Below are 9,063 nucleotides of genomic sequence, written 5' to 3'. Positions count from 1 at the left end.
CCAGCCTGACCCTCATTGGCCATTATACTATTTACCTACCAAGGCATGGTATTCATTTGGCTAAAATCATGTTTTTCCATTAAACCATTCCCTCCATAAACTTATCTAACTTAATCTTGAAACCAGACAGGTCCTTCGCCCCCACCGTTTCCCTCGGAAGGCTGTTCCAATATTTCACCCCTCTGACGGTCAGAAACCTTCGTCTAATTTCAAGCCTAAACTTCCCCACAGCCAGTTTATATCCGTTCGTTCTCGTGTCCACATTAGTACTGAGCTGGAACAGTTCCTCTCCCTCCCTGGTATTTATCCCTCTGATATATTTAAAGAGAGCAATCAGATCCCCCCTCAGCCTTCGTTTGGACAGACTAAACAACCCGAGCTTCTCTAGTCTCCTTTCATACGACAGGTTTTCCATTCCTCTGATCATTCTAGTGGCCCTTCTCTGTACCCGTTCCAGTTTGAGTTCATCTTTTTTAAACATGGGAGACCAGAACTGCACACAGTACTCCAAATGTGGTCTCACCAGCGCCTTATACAACGGAAGCAGCACCTCCTTGTTCCTACTAGATATTCCTTGCCTAATGCAACCCAAGACCGCATTGGCTTTTTTCACCGCCACGTCACATTGTCGACTCATAGTCATCCTACGGTCTACCAAGACCCCGAGGTCTTTCTCCTCCTCTGTCACTTCTAACCGATGCGTCCCCAGCTTGTAACTAAAATTGCTGTTAGTCATCCCTAAATGCATCACCTTACACTTTTCACTATTAAATTTCATCCTATTTCTGATACTCCAATTCACAAGCTCATTCAAGTCTCCCTGCAGAATATCCCTATCCTCCTCCGAATTGGCAATGCCTCCCAGCTTTGTGTCATCCGCAAATTTTATCAGCCCACTCCTACAGTCGGTTCCAAGGTCAGTAATAAATAGATTAAATAAAATGGGTCCCAAAACTGAACCTTGAGGAACTCCACTGGTGACCTCCCTCCAACCCGACAGTTCACCCTTCAACACGACCCGCTGCATTCTCCCCATTAACCAATTCCTTATCCACCTCTGGATTTTCATATCGATCCCCATCTTTTCCAGTTTAACCAATAATTCCTCATGCGGTACAGTATCAAACACTTTACTGAAATCAAGGTATATTAGGTCCACCGCATTTCCCTTATCTAATAAGTCCGTTACTTTCTCGAAGAAGGAGATCAGATTGGTTTGGCACGATCTGCCCTTTGTAAACCCATGTTGTAATTTGTCGCAATTGCCCTTAACAATAAAGAATTACAAAATCACGGCATTTGAGTTAGCAGAGGATGCTGCAGTGTCATGATATCGTGATAATGGTTAGAGAGAGACAGGCATGAACTCTGGATTTGAATGCCCAAAGCTCAGATCTGGATCAGAACACCCCCTAGGTTCAGTCTCTGACCCCCATGGCCTAAAGGGATCACTCCGCCCCTCCCACCATCTCTGCAGAAGTTGCACTTTCACAGCTTTTGACTGCATTAGAAACACAGGGGCTAGATCGCAGCTTGCCAAGGGAAGAGAAAGAGTGCAGTAGAGAATGGCTGAGATGCTGGGGTGGGGGAGAGGGGCCCTGCCATACTAGGGAGCAGCATGGAAAAAGAAGGCAGAGGCCAGAGTGGGAGGAGAAGTGAATGGAGCTAGCTCAGGAGATAGGGCCCTAGACTAGGCATGAGGAGACCTTAGGGTGACCAGATGTCAAGAGTGAAAAATTGGGACAGGGATGGGGGGGGGGGGGGGAATAGGTGCCTATATAAGAAAAAGCCCCCAAAATCGGGACAGTCCCTATAAAATCGGGACATTTGGTCACCCTAGGAGACCTGGGTACAATTTCTGGCCCAAAGTCACCCAGCAGGTCAGTGGCAGAGCAACAATCTTTCTTCCTCCCACTTGCTTGGTTTTGCCTATTTAGATTGTAGCTCTCCAGAGCGGGGAATGCTTCACACTGTGTCTGAACACGGTCCTGGCATTATGGGGCCTCGGTCTCAGCTGGGGCTCAGGGCTCTACTGTAACGGAAGAAATAATAAAACTTAGCTGGCAGAGAATGCAATGCATGAGCAGGGTGTGATGGAGGCAGCCAGCACCACTGGAACTGCTCTGGGGAACCTCCCTGGGCTTGAGCCTACACAAATGAAGCGCCTCCTGATTTAGCAGCGTGGAAAAGAATCAGGCCCATTGCCCTAGGCTGGGACCCAGCCGTCAACTCCCTCCTGACTCTACAGAAGTCACTATGATTTCAGAAGCCGTGTCACTCACACACTTACACACCCGCCCCTCCCCATTCCTCCCAACAGAGGCAGATAGGGCTGACGCCAGAGAAAATGTGTGGGTCAAGGGTACAGGGCAACAGGGCTTCAACTAGCACAGCTAATCACAAATCAGGCTGCCGAGGAGCACAACATTACCAGTCCTCTCTCCCCCTCACATCCCCGTCAGCTGAGCTCTCAGACTGCATGGCCTTTGCTGTGAAAGAATCAGTGTATGCATCAATGGGAGAGACGGAGCAATGGGAGTCATCACCCCAACTGCTCCCTCCCCCCCCCCCCGCCCCGATCAGGATCAATGCTGCCTTTCTGCTGATCTCTCTAGGGGACAGCGAGGGTATTGTATGGGGGTTCAGATTCAGAGTGGATACAGCCAGTGACCCCTGTTCAGCCAAAGCCATTAAGATACAGCAATTAGCAACAGAGGGCAGAGAGCCACAACCAATGTCTAGACTAGCATCCTAGACAGAGCCATGCTCGGACATAGCTTATCCTGGAAAGAGACCAAATCCCAGTCTAGATACATCTTAGCCATTATATAGACTTTCCAAAAGTGACCAGTGATTGTGCTTGTCTCCGTTTCTGGGGGACAAAAAAGGGTCTGATTTTCAGACAGTGCTAAGCACCCATCACTAAAAGTCAGGCCTTTTTGAGGTGTCTCAATTTTGGGCTGCTCAAATCATAGTCACTTCAGAAAAAAATCTTGGCCCGAGGCTATAAAATGGTTTGCAAAAGCCATATCTACACTGGGATGTGACACATTTCCAGCATGTTTTATCATGGATCTGCCTAATTCAATTTGAATTATAGTGTAGACTGGGCTATAGAAAGACACGGTGCCAGCTACCCTGTAATTTGGGATGTAATTGGTTATGGGACCAGGCTACAGTGTGGCAGTCCCCCGACACAGATAAAACACTCTTTGGTCCTGGTTACACTGCAAGGCAGAATCCTGTTTCAAGCATCTCCCAAATCAAACACTGGATCTTTCCTTGGCTCAGGCACCACCTAGGAAAGTGGTTAACAAATGGTTCATTCGGTCCCATCTTCACCACAAGAGCCGACTGTTTTAACCATGCCACGGGGACTATTCTTTTGTAACCAGTTCCCAAAGAGGCAGGGAGCAACACCCTGTTAAAGCCAACTGGTGGTGAGGAAAATGAACTAGATTTATGTAAAGGACGCCTGAAAAAAGTTTGATTTGCTTTTATTATGGTTTTTTTGTGTTTGATTTTGCCTTAAAATCTGGTCTTCCTCATTTTGCTGGAGGTTTCCTTGGAGAACCCAGAAATGTGGATCAGGAGTTTCTTCAGCCTTTAACTAGGGGAGCTGCAGTGTTGAATCTTCAACAGTCGTCCTTCCCCCCCTGCCAATGGCTTGTTGGGTGTTTGAGTGGCAAAAATCAAACAAACAAAAACCAGCCCAAATAATTTTAAACAGTCTGAATTAAACAATCACTTTCCCTCTCAAGGGTTTTCCCTTGCTCAGTACCTGGAGTGTCATAAATCTACCAGTTCTCCAGTCATCCATAGAGACTGCCAAGAAAAACACAATAGACAAGAGCTGGATTTTTAATGCAAAAAAACATTAAGAAAAAAACTTTTTTTATCATTGATCATAAAAAAACAAAAAAGGGCCACACGCCCATTTCCCACCCCCATCACCCCCAACAAACAGGTCACCTGGAAATGTTTCCCTGTAAATAACTGATTGGCTGAGCTGTGGTTTATTGGAAGTTTGCATGAAACAGGGTGAAACCTTATATAATCTAGTTTATAAAGGCAATAAAAGCAGATAAGATGGTCGTTCACCCAGGCTCTCACATGCCAGAGGAGCATTGCCAGGCATAATGTCAAAAGCCAGAAGCTTCCATCTACCCAGGTAGACTGAGTACCTGAAGCATGTAGGCATCCTGGCAAAGTTGGCAAGCACCAAGTATTAGCCTGAGGAGGCTGGCACATTCCATGGACATTGCATGCAGTGTAGAGGGTGCCATTCCAAACCTCATGGCTCCTGAGTGCCCACTGTACCTGCTGCTCAATGGCTTAAATTGGCCTTTGCTTTGAATATGGGAGGCACAAGACTACAGGGAGAAACAGGGATCGTCTTCAAAGGGTAACAGCCCTCTCCCCGAGCCCCAAAAGAAACCAAGTGGGCGAGATTTGGGTTAGAAAGATTCTTTGGGACTGACCGAACTATATTTCATTGTCTTGCAAACAAGGCAGGCTGACGACACGGCTGTGCAAGAGATGGGCCCAGAGAGCAGGTGAACAGGGCTGAGATCTCAGTGTGCAAACAGCCCAAGAAGACCAAACTGCCAGGAGAAAACAAATATTGACCAAGCCCCGTAAAGGAGTGTGCTGGGGTTATAACAGCAGCGTTTTCCCAAGTAGCTCAGACTTTAGTGAAGTAGTAAACAACTCTCCTTCGCTCTCCTGCCTGTGAGAACGCAGCATGTGCAGCGGGGAGAGCAGGTAGCTGGGAGTTAGGACTCCTGGGTTCTGTTCCTGGCTCTGCCGCTGACTCACTCAGACCTTGCGCATGTCATTGGCTCTCTCTGTGCCTCACCTCCCCCCACTGGTAGAACAGACTTCACACTAACTGAACTCCTGCAGGTCGTGGGAGTTTTCTAGGGCCTTGCCTTCACTAGTCTTTTTTCCCTAAAATGTGTCAGCTTTGCTGGTGGAGAGCTAGTGTGAACAAGGGCTCCGTTGGGTTGTCTGGCCTGGCTCAGAGCAGCTCTCGGTGACAATGTATCATTACCCTATGGCCCTTTGCAGATAGGCTGGTGCAGAGGGGCAATAGGGCAGGCACACAGGCCTCCTAAGGAATATCCCCAGTGCTGGGGGGACCTCTGCAGGACTGTTGGGTGCAGGGAGCATTCTGGAGCAGGCCAGAGTGGGGGGAGGGCTGCCCACGCCTGCCCCAAAGGCCACACTGGCCCCTGAGGCATATGCTGCCTCCCCTCTGTCCCTATGCCAGTGCCTGAGCCAGACGTACAGGGATGACTCTGGCTCAAGGTGGCTACCAGCACCTTATCGCAATGGTGGGGACTAAGGGCTAGTGCGGACACATCCTGAGAGTGACAAGAGGGGTGCTAGGTATCTGCTCTGTGTGCTCACTAGGGGCGCACACCGAGGTGTCTTGGGAACAGGGAGTTGCATATTCCTCTAAAGCAACTGTAGGAAACAGAAGAGCAGAGCAAAGGGAGCACCTTGTCTTCCCCAGCCTGGCAAGTCCTTGCGATGGAGCCAGGGCCGGCTCCAGGCACCAGCCGAGCAAGCTGGTGCTTGGGGTGGCAGCTTGTAGGAGGTGGCATTCCACCCAATCCTAGGGCGGCATGGCCGCTTTTTTTTTGTTTGTTTTTGTTCCGCTCCGGCCACCCTGTAGGGGGCAGTGGCATGGAGGACAGGAGCGCCCTGCAGCAAGCCCGGCAGGGCAGCCTGCGTCCTTCCCTCCCAGCCGACCGGAGTGGTGCGGAGCCCTCCCAGCAGGGGGCACGGCGGGAGGGGCCACGTGGCAGCGCCCTGCTGAAGCCATGGCCACCCCCCTTCTCTCTCTCCCCCTGCTCCCTCCCCCTCCCCCTGCACCCTGGCTCCAGCCGCGCCGCAGGTTGTTTTTTTTGCTTTGCCGTTCTTGCCGCCGCGGGGTTTTTGTTGTTGTTGTTGCTTGGGGCGGCCAAAAAGCCAGAGCCGGCCCTGGATGGAGCTTCCAATCCTTTCAGTGCTCCTCCTCCAGATCCTCCTGGCTATTTTGCTCAACAGACAGGGAACTTCCCCCTCTCCCCACCAACACACAAATCTTCTATATCTTCCATGCAGAAGCCATGGGGAAAGAGCCGCCGCCATATGCTTGGCTCTCGGCCAGCAGCTCCTGCAAAGCACTGGTCAGAAGGATCAGCAAAATCATGCCTATTGCCTAATGACGCGGTACACCGCTACCTCGATATAACGCGACCCGATATAATACGAATTTGGATATAACGCAGTAAAGCAGTGCTTTGGGGGGGGGGGGGGGCGGACTGCGCACTCCGGTGGATCAAAGCAAGTTCGATATAATGCAGTTTCACCTATAAGGACAGCGTTATATCGAGGTAGAGGTGTACGTACAGTCTGCAGGCAGGAGGCTACAGCCACTTCAGCGAGGAATCAGAGACATAAGTCATAAGCGCTTCAAGTGAAACCAAGGGTGGCAGCTCTTAGAATTTGCCGAGCCCAGATCACAAATGGGGATAGTTCACTAACAGTTATCCTTTAAAACCTCTGTAACTTGTGCCTAAACAGCTCGATGTAGGAATGGATTTGAGAGTAAATGAGTAAATAATTCCCATTACTGATGCAACTAGATGATACTTGGCATGAATTCAGGACTAATTGTCTTGCACGGCAGGACTGCAAGACTGAACCATGAAAATCAAGTTCAGACACAGTGCAGAGTCACTCATATACAGTCACCTTTATCACTGTCTGCCCTTCTCTAGCACTTCCTGTCTGAAGGTCACAGAGCACCGCCCAAACATCGATGAATTCAGCCACATAATTCCCCTGGGGAGGTGAATGAGTGGATCATTCCCATTGTACAGATGTGGAAACTGAGGCACAGATTGGGGCAGGGACTTGGATGTAACACAACCCATAGTTGAGGGGGCTTTTGGAAACTTTTTATTAATATAGAGTTACAATATAATGTTTCTATAATACATTGTACATTACTTTATTCAGGTTCAGGTTAATATTCAAATAACCTGGCTAAAGATTCTGGCTTGCTAGCTGGGAAGTCCTCCTCCTCTGAGTACGCTAAAAGGGTGACCAAATTTCTATATATCTGTCCTCTTTTTGAGAGAGACAAGGCAGGTGAAGTATTATTTCTTATTGGACCAACTTCTGTTGGTGCAAGAGACTCACCTTTTTGGCACTTGTGTACAGGTCTGTCTCATCTTACGCGGGGGTTCCGTTCCGCGGTTAGCGCATAAAGCGAAAACCGCATATAGCCAAAACCCCATGGGGTTCAATGGTGGGCGAAATCGCCCGCACTACAGGTATAGTATTACAACTGTTGTTTTTCTCTTTTTTTTTTGTTTTGTTTTTGCCGACCGCGTAAAGTTGAAATTGCACATGTTAAATGCGCGTAGGATGCGACAGACCTGTACATACTTGGTGTACGTACTTGGTGTGAAAGCTTTCCCATACAAGGACAGTCCATATTTTACTATAGCACAGTTCAATAGGAGGAGAAGTCACATTTTGGCAATACAAAGTCTTGCTGCTAACAATAAAAAAAAGAAATTATTTTGTCATTCTGTTTAAAATGTAGCTCCTTTACTGGAGCATTAGGGTCAGGGGATCTCTGGGAAACTGGCATTTAGTTATAAGATGAATCTCTTTAATAATTTCCTACTCAAACTGACTAATTTCTGGACACAACCACCACATGAGCAAGTATGTTCCCCTTTCCCCATAATCCCTCCAACAGAGCATCTTGATAGTAGCAAAAATATGATGGATCGTAACTGGAGTCAAATGCAATTGATACAGTAATTTATAATATAATTCTTTATGAGCTAAAGAAATTGAAGGTGTAGATCCCCAATTCAACCCATGGTTATACCATAAGCTTCTCAGGGCAGGGATCATCCCTTCTTGGGTGTCTGCAAGATGCCTAGCACCGTTCCGAGAAGTACCACAAACAAATGATAAATAACAGTCAACCTCCCAACTCCTAGTCCAGGACCATCCTTCCTCCCTCATCTCTTGTTCTGCTGCATGCTAGACATTGATCAGGTAGAGTCACGCTTTGCCTTCACTACCAGCTGTCATCAGAGACATCAATGAAGTCCCAGATACTTCTGGGAGCTGAATAAGGCTATGTCTCCACTTTACCCGGATGTTTAATTTGCAGCCCATTTGGACGTACCTGCTCTGGCTTTAATCTAGCTAGCTCATTAGAAACAACAAGAAGGATGCAGCAGTGTAGGCTGTACAAGGCTGCCTCACTCTCCTGGTCATTGCTAGGCTCCCATTGCAGACAATGCCACCTTGTTCTCACTGCTATTTTATCAAGCTAGCCAAACTAAAGCCAGGACAGATATGTCGACAGGAGCTGCAAATCACACCCCTTGCAGCAGAGAGACAGCCGAATTATGATTATTTCCAAATAGAAACTAGGGTTAAGGAAAACGCCAGCATAACATACAAGAGAGTCTGGTCACTACATAGATTTATAAAAGAGAGAAAATAATGGAAAAATAATTCTGAAATACATCATGATGAAGAAGAAGAAGAAACACTTAAATTGTGGTAGTGGTACTGACCAACCAGACCCAGACCCCATTGGGCTAGGTGCTATAGAAACATATAGTAAATGACTGTCCCTGGTCTAAAGAGCTTGTAATAAATAATTAGCGATCAAATAGGAAGCTGCTGGCTTGAAATCCTAGGTTAATGAGTCAATACAGTTCATTATGCAAATGAATGAGAAAAGGGAGGTTAGATTCTTTTTTAAAAGAGTAGAACGTATCTTACCACACCTTTGAATGACTTATTTGCCTATGCATTCCAACGGGCAGTGGTATCTCCTATGTCCTAACCATTGAGCTTCTTCCCACCAGGAAGCTCATTCTGACAAAGCACCAGGAACATGGCAGCTCTCGGTGCAGGAGACATCACCAGCCATTGTAACAGACAGAGTGAAACCATGAAGGGCATTGAAAAAAAACCGCCTGCTGCTCCTTGTTTGATTGTTTTGTGTATGTGTTTGCCTGGTGAGTTATCTCC

This window comes from Chrysemys picta, chromosome 9 (assembly GCF_011386835.1).
Source record: "Chrysemys picta bellii isolate R12L10 chromosome 9, ASM1138683v2, whole genome shotgun sequence".
NCBI lineage: Eukaryota > Metazoa > Chordata > Testudines > Emydidae > Chrysemys > Chrysemys picta.
This window is presented reverse-complemented; position numbering follows the sequence as displayed.